The 14,591-nt window shown below is 39.6% G+C and overlaps 1 protein-coding gene and 1 long non-coding RNA gene across 8 annotated transcripts in view; one reads left to right on the forward strand and one right to left on the reverse strand.

Moving 5' to 3' along the window:
- Positions 1–14,591, forward strand: part of PPP1R12B (protein phosphatase 1 regulatory subunit 12B) — a 218,280-nt gene that overhangs the window by 172,635 nt on the left and 31,054 nt on the right. The window lies entirely within an intron of this gene.
- LOC122235891 lies at positions 3,782–12,772 on the reverse strand. Its single transcript, XR_006214006.1, has 2 exons — positions 12,374–12,772; positions 3,782–3,965 (listed from the first exon to the last, which is right to left on the reverse strand). It is a non-coding gene; the product is annotated as an uncharacterized LOC122235891 (long non-coding RNA).

Below are 14,591 nucleotides of genomic sequence, written 5' to 3' on the forward strand. Positions count from 1 at the left end.
CGTGTTTCTTTTATTTTATATTCATTTTCAATGTCTTTCTCATGGGGCAAATTACCATGGAGTAGAATTTGGTACGTGGGACGTTGGTCTCGGACATCAGCTAGGGATATTCAGCGTTTTGTTAAAAAGCTATTTCATTCATAAGTTCTTGTTGTGAATGGACTAGGAGGCTCCAGTGCCACCATCGCTGAGTTCGGGGACAGTTTCTTCAACGCGTAGGATGGCGTGCCTTTCTTTTCGAAGAAGCCACAGAATGCTTCCTCCTCGGCAGCTGTTGGGTACTTTTTGGTGGCTACCAAATGAGGTCCACAAAATGGAGCGCTTTTACTTCAGTTAGTGTTTCCCTTTGTTCCCCTCCCTCTTACCCAATCAGCAATACCTTTTGGTGTAAAGAGCCCATTGTTAGCACTTCTCACCACTGTAACCAGCATTCCCAGGGCAGTGCACGAGATGGCTCGCGAACATTCAACAAAATCTGTCTGGTGACACCCCTCCCCTTTTTTCCCTGTTTGAGTGCATTTCTTCTTTACAGTTAAATAGTGTTTTCTTCTTGTCTCGGTCCTGAGAGCTGCCATCCACCCTTTCCACCCTCCTTCCACCATCCCCCCCATCCCTGACTTTTTAGACAGAGGTCACAGTGGGAGAGAAATTGAAAATTTGGATTACAGGAAACCAAAATGTGAATGGCCTTAATAAGAGACTACTTCCCAATTGTAGTGGTCAGCGGCTGTGGATTCCCATAATAGCATCTGCTTACTGTAACCAGCTTCCAGGTCCACATGGCCTGAGGCTGTACTATAGAGAGTGTTGGTTTTCGTATATCATTCATGTGCCATTATGCTGCTGGTGTCTTTACTGTCTGAGAGAGTGAAAGGTATGTGAGACTAATTTGGAGGCTGTTGACACTCTGAACGGGCTATAAAACTAAGATTTATCTCCTACGATTCCCCTGTAGCCTAGTTTCCTCTCATGTACTGACTAGTTGGGGTGCTGCTTACAAACTGGTTTTGGATACTATGACCATCCCCCCTCTTAACTCAGTACGTGGAGCTCTTTAACACCTAGTGTCGTGGTGGTGATGTTGGGCTCATATGCCTTTTGATGCCTGGCTACTTAACTGACGGCCACTTCATTTTCCTTACCTCATTTAATCCTCAGTCACCCTGAAAGGTGGGTGTTGCTGTGACCATTTCATGTCTGAGGAAACTGAGATACATGGAAGAAAATCCGCTTACCCACATCAGTCAGCCAGCAATAAGCAATAGAGCCCAGTCTCTCTGGCTCCAAAACCCATCTTTATCCACAACACTGGATTACATATCAAATATACTTGAAGGTTAAGGACATGCTAGGGTCACAGATGACAGTTAAAAGCTTGGGTAGCTGTGGGAATCCAAAATTCAGGCATAATGAGGACCCAGGAAACAAATTGCAGGAAGGAGGCAGGCAGCAGCTACAGACCAAGGGAGGGCATTGACAGGCTATCCTGAATCTCCCACGCCTGATTCTCAAATCCTAGAGCCTATGAACCACGGACCCCACAGAGCCTGAGACCTTGTGGGCTTCAGGTCTTCATATTTCTCTCAGAGGCAGAAATGCTTGACTAAAGAGACTGGGAAATGTCTGTGCACATTTCAGAGTTAAGATCAGAACAACTCTCACTCCCCTCAAACTTCACTTGTGCACTTTCGGTTTTTTGCTAGAAATTGCACAAAGAGGTATAGCCTCTGGAGCCAACATTCTTCAAGACAAACATTGAAATCTTGAGCCAGCGTATAAATATTTATGGTTTTTTTCTTAACTGTTGTTAAAGAGGCTAAATATTAAGTGCTTCCATATAAGGAAAATGCCCTCAAAGGAAACTTTTAAAGAGTGGCTATTCACATGGGAAGAGTATTTTGGACACCTTTCTCTTAGTCAAATGTTCAAGAAGCATGATGGGCAAACTATAAACTGCAACTCAAACAGGTATTATTTGTAACTTGAGAAAACAAATAGTAGGATGGTTTGTCAGTACTAGAAAACTTGATCTTACCTACCTTTACTTTTAAACTCTCAGAAGCTTCTGATACTTTTAACATTATGTAATTCAGTGTTTCTGTACTCAGTAAGCTAGGATCATTTTCTTTTTTTTTTTTTTTTTAAGTTTATTTATTTTGAGAGAGAGAGGGTGCGCAATTGGGGTAGGGGCAGAGAGAGCGGGGAGAGAGAGAATCCCAAGCAGACTTCACTGTCAGTGCAGAGCCCAATGCAGGGCTCAAACTCACAAATCATGAGATCATGACCTGAGCCGAAACCAAGAGTCAGACGCTTAACCGACTGAGCCACTCAGGTGCCCCTAGGACCCTTTTTAATAGTATAAAAATCTAATGCTTGCCTAGAGGTTGTACAACTAGTATCCTCCCTAATAAAAAATCACTTATATATGGAAGGTGGTATGTGTCTTACCAGCTAAGATTTTGTTTACTTTCTCTGGTTCGTATTTCAAAAATAGTATTTTTCATTCTCTGAACACAAAATCGCACTGTTAAACATGGTTTTTAAAAATACATACCTCTTTTCCCATAAAGAAAATATCCATCATTTATTCTTTTAGTATCCCCAATCCCCCCCCCCCCCGCCCCCATCCTCCGCTAAAATGGCTCTTCTAAGTGGTAGGCTCCTAATATTGCGGTTTTGGTCTCTGTTGACCGTGGGTAGTGAAATAACTTTGTTTAACTAGTCTTTTGGCTTCCACACTAGGTTCACTCTAGTTCAACATCTCTTTTGTCTCTAAAATGTGGGGAGCTCCCTGAGTAACGGATCTGCTCATCTCTGATTTTCTTGCTCAGGGAAAGCAGAACAACTTCCAGGTTCATTCAGATTTCTAATAGGAACCACACCAGGTATTTATTTACGAGATTTTGAAGGCTTAGCTTCTGTTCTCATACTCTGAAGCAACCACCTGATGTGCCAGGTTAACACAATTAGTAGAAAAGCTTCCTTTTGATGTAATTTTCCAACATTAAAAAAAATAATTCTGAACTGTAAATATGTTAGACACCTCTAGTTCATGGGGTTTTTTTTCTTAATTTTTTTAAATGTTTATTTATTTTGGGGAGAGAGAGCATGAGTGGGGTAGGGGCAGAGAAAGAGGGAGGCACAGAATTAGAAGCAGGTTCCAGGCTCTGAGCTGTTAGCACAGAGCCCAATGCAGGGCTCGAACCCACAAACTGTGAAATCATGACCTGAGCCAAAGTCAGATGCTTAACTGACTGAGCCACGCAGGTGCCCCTCTGGATCTTGGTTTTTAATCACTGTTTATATTATTGGGTCTCAAGTATATAAATTCTTTTAACTTAGAAATTAATCAATTTAGATGGTTTAGCAGTTTTAAATCAACTTGAAAGCAAGAGCCAGGTAATCATTGGTCAATACTCTCAAATTATTTGCTAATTTAACAAAATATTTTTTAATACAGGCCTATCCAAAGATAACAATACTAAAGAATGTCCAAATTGTATTGCTTAGTTGATATTTATTATATTGAATCATCTTGAAATAAGTAGGTCATCAGTTGAAACCTGGGAATCTTTTAATTAGACAGATTTTCTTGAATTGGTTGGTATTTACGATAATAGGATTGGACCTGTATCTATAAAACAAAAGCAGTAGCATTTTCCCATTTAATCTGGATTGCTACTCCTTCAGGATTTATATCTCAACTGAAAATCGTACAAAGGTTTTACATAATGTTTTTCACTCCAGCCATTAATATAAATAAAAAGAACAACTAACCAACTTGTTTTATAACCAGCTCTACAAACTAATCAGAGAACATTTGATAAACAAGTGAGTGTTGAAGGATTGCTGCTTTCACGAGACCTTGTCTATGTGGCCACTCGGGTTAATAGGCTCCATTCTGCGTCTTAGCCTTCCAGACTGTCAGCATTGATAGTCATTCTTTGCATGTCCTTTCTGCTCTCCTGTGGCAAACACCAAACAGTTCTTTAGTGTATGTATTATCTCTTAAAAAATATTTTTAACATTTATTTATTTTTGAAAAAGAGAGAGAGGTAGACAGAGGATCTGAAGCAGGCTCCATGCTGTGAGCACAGCACCCGATGCGGGGCTCGAACCCACGAACCGTGAGATCGTGACCTGAGCCGAAATCAAGAGTTGGCCACTTAGCCAGCTGAGCCACCCTGGCACCCCTAGTGTATTTATTATCTTATCCTTTCTACCTCTCATACTGCATCTGGGCACTACCAATCCAGAATTCATTTTTACCTTTACTTTATAATCCATTGTCATAGAATGAGAAACGTTTGTCTGGGTGAATAAGGCTATTAAGGATGCAATCTGTTAACCATTTTTTCTCTTTCTCATTAAAACCACTAGTGTATCTGTTTCATTTCTTTTTTTTTCTTTTTTTTTTAAATTCCACTCAAGAAAAATCAAAGCAGTAATTCTGTAACCAAGGAATCTTCTATGCAAGAGTGGTAGAACCCATAAAAACAAAAGCAGTTTCCCTGTCTGGAATCTTGGATAAACAATAGAGTAGTTAACCCATGTTCTACATAAAGCTGAATGAGATGGCATCTGAAGTCATGGTTTCTCGACCAGAAAGACAGGGAGTTTTGAAGGTATTGGTTCCTTTCCTGGAATTTCCAGGTGACAACACAGAGATGCAAACCCTGTTCTACCCGTGGCCCTCCAGTCTTCTTGTTCCATGATAAATGTTTATCAAGGCCAGCTACTTTATTTTGAATCATCCCACAATTAACATTTCATGAGCATCTGCTATGCAATAGGCTGTATACTGGACACTGGGATTCAGAAATGAAATTTATAGTCCCTACCTTCAAGGAATTGACAGTCTAATTGGGGAGATAAAAACAAAAATTAAGTACAGGGTGTTTTTGTTTTAGGAGGTCAATCGAGTGGTAAATACATTAAGCTGATGTTTAAAGAACAGTAGAGGCTTGGTGGTTAAAAAAGAAGGAAATTAAATTACAAAAGTGGAAAAAATATATGAGAAAGTATAGAATCATTTTGAGCTGCAGATCAATGTGGCTAGAACAAAAGATATATTTAGGAGTATAATAGGAAATGAAGTTGGAGACATAGCAGGGGCCATGTCATATGTGTTCTTAGTATGTCGCTCTAAGGATTTGGGGAGTTATCCTGTAGATAAAGGATTGAAAAGTTGAAGTAAAATTGCTGTGATCAGTTGCTTATTTGAGGGAGATTTCTGGCATCTATGGAGGCTAGATTATAGAGGCAGGGCCTGGGGGTTAAGTCAGTTGCCCCAAATGCTGTACTCCAGGTTGAGAAATGATAAGGTCCTGAACAGAGACATTCTTCAGGCAGTACAGAGAAGCATTCAGCTGTTTAGAAGGCAGAATTGACAAGAGTTGGGGATTAATAAAATGGGGGTAAGGATGAGCCTGAAGAGGCAGAATCAAGGATGACTCCCAGGTCTCTGGTTTAGATGACTCTTTAGAAGATGGCATGACAAAACTTAGTTGGCATATGCGGGAGGGAAGAAAAGGTGTGAGGTGGGGAAATGATTTCACTTTTGGATATGTTGAGTTAGAGGTACTTTGGAACATTTAGATAGTGATATCTAGGAAGTTATTGGTCTAACCCTCAGGAGAATATTATGGGCTGAAAACATTGATATTTATGATTAAGCCATGGGAGTGGTGAGCTTGTCTAAGAAGTAGATGTAGCATAAGGAAAAAGCTGAGGATAATACCTTGGGGCTGGCGGTGTAGGTAGTAACAACAAGCAGATAGAGGTGTGTGGCTTCCCATGGTTTTTCCTATTCGGTTATCGCTGGAGTCACATGCGGGAAAGCAGGTATTATATATTGTTTGTTTGGTTCTTTATTTATATATATTGTTTATATATTATATATATTTTATATATATTGTTTATATAATATTGTTTGTGTGCGTGTATATATGTATGTATGTATAATGTTTATATATTGTTTGTTTATTTCTTTAGTTCCCAAAGAACCCAGAAATTTAGATCAGTTTAGGGTCAGTTAAGAGTTTAGGGTTCTAGTTTTGTTTTCAGTGCATCATCAGCTGTGTGACCTGGGGTGGTTTTTCAAATTTGAAAAAGTTCCCAATTTAATCAGCAGTGTTTTTTACTTCTCTTTCGCAATCTCATAATATTTGTGTGAGCCGACAACCAATTATCATCAGAAGATCCAAGGGAAGCAACTAGAGTTGGCTTTCATTTGCCTTTTATTCTTTTTCAGCCCCTTTTTGTTTCTGTTCTCAACCTGTTATGCAGTGAATAGCAGTTATCCACAACCAGGGGTTTTCTCAGCACAGCAGTCTTTGGTTACACAATGCAGGGGGTTCTACCAGTTCAATGATTAGATAAAGGTACTGAGAGTATGTCTGGACTTTAACCTCTGTATAGTTCATTATGAAAGCAACATTTTCATATAGGAGTTGTTACACTTTTGCGTTTATTGACTTCACGTGGTTGGTTATCTGGGAGAGAGTGTAACTATCCAGACATAAAATAATGACCTTAAATGTCTGTAGGTGAAAAAGGGTAAGTAGGAATTAGCCTGGATAATCAAAATCTACAAATAATCAAAACCCTTTGCTTGAGTGCCAAGGAATTTGTTCGAGCTTATTACTCTTGCAGCCAACAAGCATTGGCAGAGCCAAAAGACCAAAGAGGAATGAGAGAGAATGGAAAAACAGAGAAAACTGTAGGAATATCAATAGCTAAATATTTATAGAACATTTACTATATGCCAGGCACAGTGTCAAGCCCTTACGTTTATTGTCTCATAGTGTTTTTGATAACATTAAACACTGGGTACCGTTTCCACCACTTTACTGATGAAGGCACTGAGGCAGGGAGAAGTTAAATAATGAATATAATTGTGCTGGAGCGTTTAACCAGTAAGCTGTGTAGCCAATCCAATAAAACTACCGTGTCTCCATTAAATAGCTCCTGAATTATTGTTACTATCCCTGACTACTGAATCTATTTCAAAAAGAGAGATTGTGACCATTAAACTTTATTTAAAGGAGGAAAAACTTCACAGCATAATTTAGGAAGAAACAAACATAAATTAGTAAAAAGTAAGAATTTTGCATCGCCTTAAAATAAGTATAAGTTTATTATTTTTAAGTGTTTATGATAAAACTGTTGCTAAGGAGCAAAGATCTGCTATACCCTTAAAGGGTTATAGTCTAGAATTTTTAGTGAGTGTATTAACTGTACATAAGTAGTTACTCTAAAGCCATGTATCAGTGCTCAAAAGTAGATCCTTTTAAGTGAAGTCATTTCTCTTATTTTGTTTATGCTATTAATTTGCTTTTAAAGTAATTTTTAAACAGATGGCACAAAAATATGCTTGAATTCAGGACTTGTTATAATTTAACAAGTCCTGAATTTGAAGAGCCTGAATTACTGAAGTTTTTCTTATCTGAGGGACCCTTCTCCTGCCAAAAATCAAACAAATTGCAAATACATCCCCTCTCCCAAATTTCTTCATTGTAAAATACTTGTTTTGCTCTGGGAGCAAAATTTAGCCCCATAAATCCAAAGAATCTTATGCATCTGAAGACCTAAAATCCATATGAGGGGTATAAAATGTCAAATTTAGTGGCAGAATCAAGAAAAGCTTCAGTTCTTTATCTTCTAGAGCTTCCGGTAGCACTTTGCGATAACTGTGACCCTAACAAGGTCCCATCTTATAAATCACTCATGATAGCGTCTGTCTTCATGACCACCTCGTTAGGCCTGTTCTTTTCATGAAGCCTTGCTGAATATTTCTAGTCAGTACTGGTTTCTCTCTTTTCTGCCTACTTTTTTATTTGCCATATGTAGCAGGAAGTCTAGTGTTGGATCGCTTTCTTGCATCACCCTCATTGTTTTATGGATATACTTATCTTTCCTCCTCAAAGAAGGCTCTTTGAAATCAGAGAGCCATGTCTTAGATTCTGCAAATACCCATTTTTAAATTTTTTTTAAGTCTACTTAGTTGTTTGTTTAGAGAATGCAAGCAAGGGAGGGGCAGAGAGAGAGGGAGAGAGAGAGAATCCCAAGTAGGCTCCACTCTTTCAGCGTGGAGCGTGATGTAGGGCTTGATCTCACGAACCATGAGATCAAGACCTAAGCTGAAATCAAAAATTGGATGCTTAGCCAACTGGGCCATCCAGGCGCCCTTGCAAATATCCATATTATTCCTCTAAGTATCGCTCACAGAGCTGGGCACACAAAGACACTTAATATAAATATAAGGAATGGACACTACTGCCTAATTAACATTTGATCTCTCTGTTCCTACCCCATTTGGCCACTTGGAAAGGAGTCAGAGGACACATACTAGAAATCCCCATTTCTGCAATGAAGGCCAACCATAGGTCTTCCCAAGACAATTCAGATATCTGTTTATTTCAATTTGCTCATGTATCTATAGCTCTAAAGTATGGGAGTTAAAATTGAGCTTCTGTGGGGACAGAAAGAGAAAAGGCTAAGAACGAAGAAAGTCCCTGACCTTGTGTGGGACCTACTTAGAAGTAAAAAGTTTTGCCTTATTGTTATTTAGTTTCCCAAGTATTTATTTCCTCTTGAAATGTGAGGTATGGAGAGCCTCACTAACCCCTTTGCAAAGGTTTTGATTCACCAAATTTAAAATAACTGCTACCTAAACAGGCACGCTACACAACGATGTATACCATGTAAAAAAAAAAAAAAAAAAAAAAAAAAAAAAAAAAAAAAATCCATCTCTTCCCAGGCTTTGGGAATGGAAACCTTAATGCCCAAAAGAAGTGTAGTGGTGGTCAGTAACAGCATCTGTTGAAGAACTTTAACAGAGGAGTAGGCTGAGAGCTGGAAACTGACTTAGAGGCTTCTAAATTTATGACTTACTACATGCAATACCTAACAATATTGGCGGGGGGGGTGGGGAGGGCGATGATCAGGCATCTCTTCTCATGTGTTCTCTAAGCCTGGTTTTTTAAAATCATCTGAACGTAGTTCATGGGCTGCCATAGTTTCAGGTGGCTGTGCTCAGCAGTACGGACCTAAAACTGGAGCTATGGGGAAAGGAAAGATATGTGTTAAATGTGAGATATGTGGCCCACGTGCTAGAGTCACAAGTTTTAGAGCTACTCATTCTCATTTTCATCATATGTGGTGTGCAGCATGTGAAAGGCTAGATAGAGAAGGGGCCTGAGCCTTCAGACATATTCTTGGATCATAACAGTTTATGAATTATCTTAAATATAAGATGGCTTGCCCTGGATATTTTAGAGAGGCCTTAGTATATTCATAAATTTCCTTCCATAATAAGTGTGATTTGTGAGTTCCAAAAAATCTAGAAATTCTTCAATAGCTAGGAATATCGACAAAGAAAAGGTATAGGCCTGCAGAAAAGCAGAACTACAGGAGCACCTGGGTGGTTCAGTCAGTTAAGCATCTGACTCTTGATTTCAGTGCAGGTCATGATCTCATGGTTCATGCAACTGAGCCCCATGTCGGGCTCCACTCTTTCAGAGTGGAGCGTGCTTAGGATTTTCTCTCTCCCTGTGTCCCTCTGCCACTCCTCTGCTGTACATGCATATGTGTGCATGCTCTCTCTTTCTCTCTCAAAACTAAATAAAAAGAAAGATACTAAGAACTGTAAAATTCCAATAATATTTAGGTAGCGTGATCTATAGATTTAACAAAGATATCTCTTTCTATAATTTAGTAAACAGTGATTTATCTTTTGAAACAAAGTGAGATGTACTAGAGTAACATGAGATGGCATTACATCATCTCAATTCTACATGCAAGATTACATTGGATAGTCACAGTCTGGCAATAATATTTTTCAGAGATATTTATGATATAAACTGAATGTTAAGTACTGTATTTCTTGTTCGTTTTGTTCCCTATGTATTAAGTAATTGGGAAAGATAAATCGAGGAGCATAATATGATAAAGTTATATGTAATTTAATATTTTTAAAAGCTAAATTTTGCTTGGAAGTATACTCTAACACACAGCTGCATACACAGATGCACACTTTTCTCCAGCATAAGTCTGTGCTTTCAGCATTATTCTAACTGTGAATGCATATGATCACCCAGCTGTAGTTAATTGGCCATATACTCTTGACATTTCTTACTTTGAAGAAGTTATAAACTATAAAACCATGTTTTTTTTAAAGGGGGTCCTTGTGGTAGTTGGAGTTCTAAAATGACTCCCCAGCAGGGTCCTGGCCTAATCTCCAGAGTCCATAAATATGGTGAGGTAGTTCTCCTATGATTATGTTATGTGGCACAATCGACCTAAAGACAGGGAGATATTTTCTAGGTGGGCCTGATCTAATCACATGACCCCTTAAAAGCAGAGAGCTTTCTTGGTTGATGACAGAAGGGGAAGCCAGGGAAATTTGAAGTGTGGAAAGGACTCAGTGTGCCGCTGTTGGCCTGAAGACGGAAGGGACCACATGGGAAGGAATGTGGGCCCCTCTAGGAGCAGTGAGCAGCCACCCGCTGACAGCCAGCAAGGAAACGGAGATCTAAGACCTACAGCCACAAGAAACTGGATTCTGCCAACACCCTGAACGATCTTAAAAGCAGACTCTTCCCCAGAGCCTCCAGATCAGAATCCATCCAGCAGACACCTTGATTTCTGTCTGGGGAGAACCTGAGCAGTGCAGGGTTCCCCAGTAGAGCAGTGCTGGACTTCTGACCTACAAAACCTGTGAGACAATAAACGGATGTTTTGAGCCACTATATTTATTATATTTGTCACAGCAGCAATAGAAATCTAATGCAATTGAAATATTTGACGATATTAAGGAATTATTCGGGTTTTTTTGATGTGGAGGAATAAAACCTGATACAGACCTCCCCATCACTGACCTCTACTATCGCATCTGTATGTAAATCTTGAAAAATTTTATTCCACCCTCTTTTGTATTTCCAAATTAAGCAGGATCTCCAAATAGAGACTCAGAAACAACAGAGACTCAGAAAGATCCCTTTCAAAATTGGATACCAGGAGACTCTCAAGTTTCTCAAGAACTCTATCTGTTTGAGTTATAAAGGTTATATTCTTCCCTTAAGGTAGAAAGCTTAAAAAAAGCTTTGTGTCTCTCCTAGGCGTATGTAGGAAACCAGAATGATCCTTAAACTCAAGAAGTTATAGAATTACATTACTTTGCAATTAGTTCAGATAATGAATAGATGTGCAGTAGCCCTACAAATCTGAAAGGTCCACGTTGCAGCCACACTCCCATCCTTGACTTGTTCATCATCAGTCATTAATCTGAGAACACCGAAGGGAAAGGCTGGTTCTCTGTAGGCCATCCCAGAATAGCTCAAATTGTTTCCCCTGGCTCAGCTAGTGCACGAGAACATGATATAAAATGTTCTTTCTGCTTAGTCCCTTTCAGGGAAAATGTAAATAGGAGATTTTTTCCCATCACTGTGGGGTCAGGCCCTAACTCCAAAAGAACATAAGTTAAACCCGTTTCAGTCTTGGCCGCGGACATGTGACTTGGTCTCATTCCTTTCCCTTGGGCCCATCTTTCCAGAGCCACAATTTTATTTTAAACTTGGTCAAAGGAGTTTTGGTTTTAATTATGTGCCTTCCTGAACTCCCGATAACTTTCAAGTTAAAAGCTTTTGTGGGATTTTTCTAAGCCAGTCTCTGGTGTTTTGAGAGCCCTACACATTTCACAAATCAAAACCGGCCTGGTTCCTGTCCCTTTCCAGGATTGCCATCTGAATTATTGGCGATCTTCACTCTGTTCTTTTATTAGAAACAGGTCCCAACCAATGAGATTACTGTGGGAGAATTTCATGAGGCATGAAAGGAGAGAGCCTGCTTCTTGGTTTTAGAGCATTTTTTAAAAACTATGGTCTATCTAGCTAATCATTCTTTTTATCTCTGTTTTCTGTATTCATACTGGTTTCTGAGCAACTTTTAGTCTCTTCCGCTCCAGGGTCTCATTCACAATATCTAATGCCCCCAGTTGAGCCATAAAAGCTGTGAAAGTAATTTCTTCTGTGAACAGTTTTTATCTAGTTCAGACACACTGAAGAATACCGCCTTAATGGCCATCACTCATTTGTCTTCAGTAGAAGGTAGAGCAACAATCTTTAACTAAAATACTTAGAGAAGTTCCTTCTAAGACTTCCTGACTAGAGCATGTGACATAATATATGTATGTGTTAACCTGCAAATAGGATAGAAAACTCATGCTTTCTCTAAAATATATGGTGTCGTCATGTACAGATAAGCTCTTTAGACCCTATTGAAAGAATAGAACAAGAGTAACTGTTCTGTTTTTAAAAGAGAGCCTACAGAGAAAAATAGGGCTATTCCCAGAACACAGGTAAGAGGAACTCACATTCCTAGCTTCCAAAAGATCCTAGATTTGGCCGGGGTCCCTGAGCCCTGTGTTGTAGGACCTCTCCTTATTTGCTGCCCAGTAGGCTGCCTTAGAATCTTCTCTGGGAGAACCTTCACTGTTCATTTCCCTAGCCTGTGTTCTGCTCACCTCTTATGATGTCACTTCCTGGCTCACTGTTCCCCTGAGGCCACTTAGGCAAACTCCCACTCTATCTTGTCTCCCGCTCTCCCCATTCACTCACTAGACTCCCTGCAGGGATGGCAGTCAGCCTTTTAGAATGAGAAGCAGTGTCAGGGTAACAGTGAACTGTGCTTAGTTTGATTGACAGCAGGATAAAGAGGGAAAATTGAAGTTACGTCTCCACCAGTTCAGCAACTCTGTTCCTTTCACCCAAGAAACCCAAACTTTTCTCTCCCTAAATCTAACTAGTGTTGTTGTTTTTTTTTTTTTTTTAATCAGATACCAGATTATCTAGAATACCAAGAAGCCAAGCAAAGCAATAGTTTCTAGAGGTATTCTACCAGTGAAAATGAGAAAGTATGACCTAAAAACCTAAGTCATTTTATCAGAAGCTGGGGGATTGAGCTCTAAATCCTGTATACTTTTAAGCTGGCTTGCCTTTCAGCCCTATAGGAACACTCGAGCTAATTTCTATTACAAAGAGAAAACCATCGTCTTTAGAAATCCCAGTTGTCTTCCTTCTTTGAAATGATACTGTGTTATGGTAATACGCTACCTCTTACTGCATCCACATCTCCATTCATGAGGTTTATATATTCTCCTGTAATTGGTTGGGTTGACCTTCCCAGGACATAGCTAAGGTAGCCCTTGAAAACAATAATTTAAAAAAACCCAAGGATTCCAGATAGTTCCAAAAGTCAGGTAAAAGCATGGGTGGGGGGTGGGGGAGAAACATCAGAAGTAGTGAGGAGAGCTCAAGGATTAAGAAGTCCTACTTTTGGAGGGCCCCTGGGTGGCTCAGTTGGTTCAGCAGCCGATTCTTGGTTTCAACTCAGATCATGATGTCATGGTTTGTGAGTTCGAGCCTGACATTGGGCTCCATGTTGACGGTGCGGAGCCTGCTTGGATTCTCTCTCTACCTCTCTCTTTGCCCCTCCCCTGCTCGCTCTGTCTCTCCCTCTCAAAACTAAATAAATAAATAAATAAATAAATTTTTTTTGTTTGTTTTTTTTTTGGAAAAGAAGTCATACTTTCAGGGCGTCTATGTAGCTCAGTCAGTTAAGTATCCAACTTTGGATTTTGGCTCAGGTCATGATCTCATGGTTTATGAGATTGAGCCCTGCATTGGGCTCCATGCTAATAGTGCAGATTCTCACTGTCTGGGATTCTCTCTCCCTTTCTCTCTGCCCCTCCTCCTCATTTTTATGCAAAATGAATAAATTTTTTAAAAACTGTCCTGCTTCCTCTGATATCTGGATCTAGGCACATTGTCTACTCTCATGTCTACTGGATCACTCATCACCCAGACATTGTTTATTAAAGTTCACCCCAAAATCAATTGATAACACAAATCTTAACCTGCCTTAAAAACAATGATAAACAACAGACTGTGATATTTGCTGCCTCCTTGCAGGCAGAAACCAGTGTCATTCATCAGCTTCTTAAGTGGCTGTCTGTGGGAAACCTGTCCTGCAAGCATGCCCATGGGGACAAGAACAAGTAGGACAAGCACAGGTTGGAGCACCCAGGTTGGAGCACCCTTCGTATTACCTTCCCCTACATGCTGTCATCTGTGGAGACATTAGTCTAGGCCTCTTGAAAACCCTGTGGAATCTACCTCTTCACATGCAGAAACCTGATGGCTGCTTGGTAGCTCTAACCGATTTTTTGTTTTTAAGTGTTCATTTTTTGTATCAGCCTCCTTAGTGGAGGCCATGCGGGCACACACAGCCCTACCATCCCGTCACGTATCTGAGAACTTTGTTGGGTGTGATGACAGGACATAAATAGCTTCATAGTGCTTCCAGACCATTCTAAATCAAAAAAGGTTAATCACATGTCCTTCTTATAGGAATAAATCAGTGGAAATGGTTAGCGTGCTAACCATTTATATATGTATAAATGGCTATTATATATATACATGTATATATATATATATATATATATATATATATATATATATATATGAGATTGAGCCCTGCATTGGGCTCCATATATATTGGGCTCCATATGTATATATATATATAATATATAT

Source organism: Panthera tigris, chromosome F3, assembly GCF_018350195.1.
Source record: "Panthera tigris isolate Pti1 chromosome F3, P.tigris_Pti1_mat1.1, whole genome shotgun sequence".
Classification (NCBI taxonomy): Eukaryota; Metazoa; Chordata; class Mammalia; order Carnivora; family Felidae; genus Panthera; species Panthera tigris.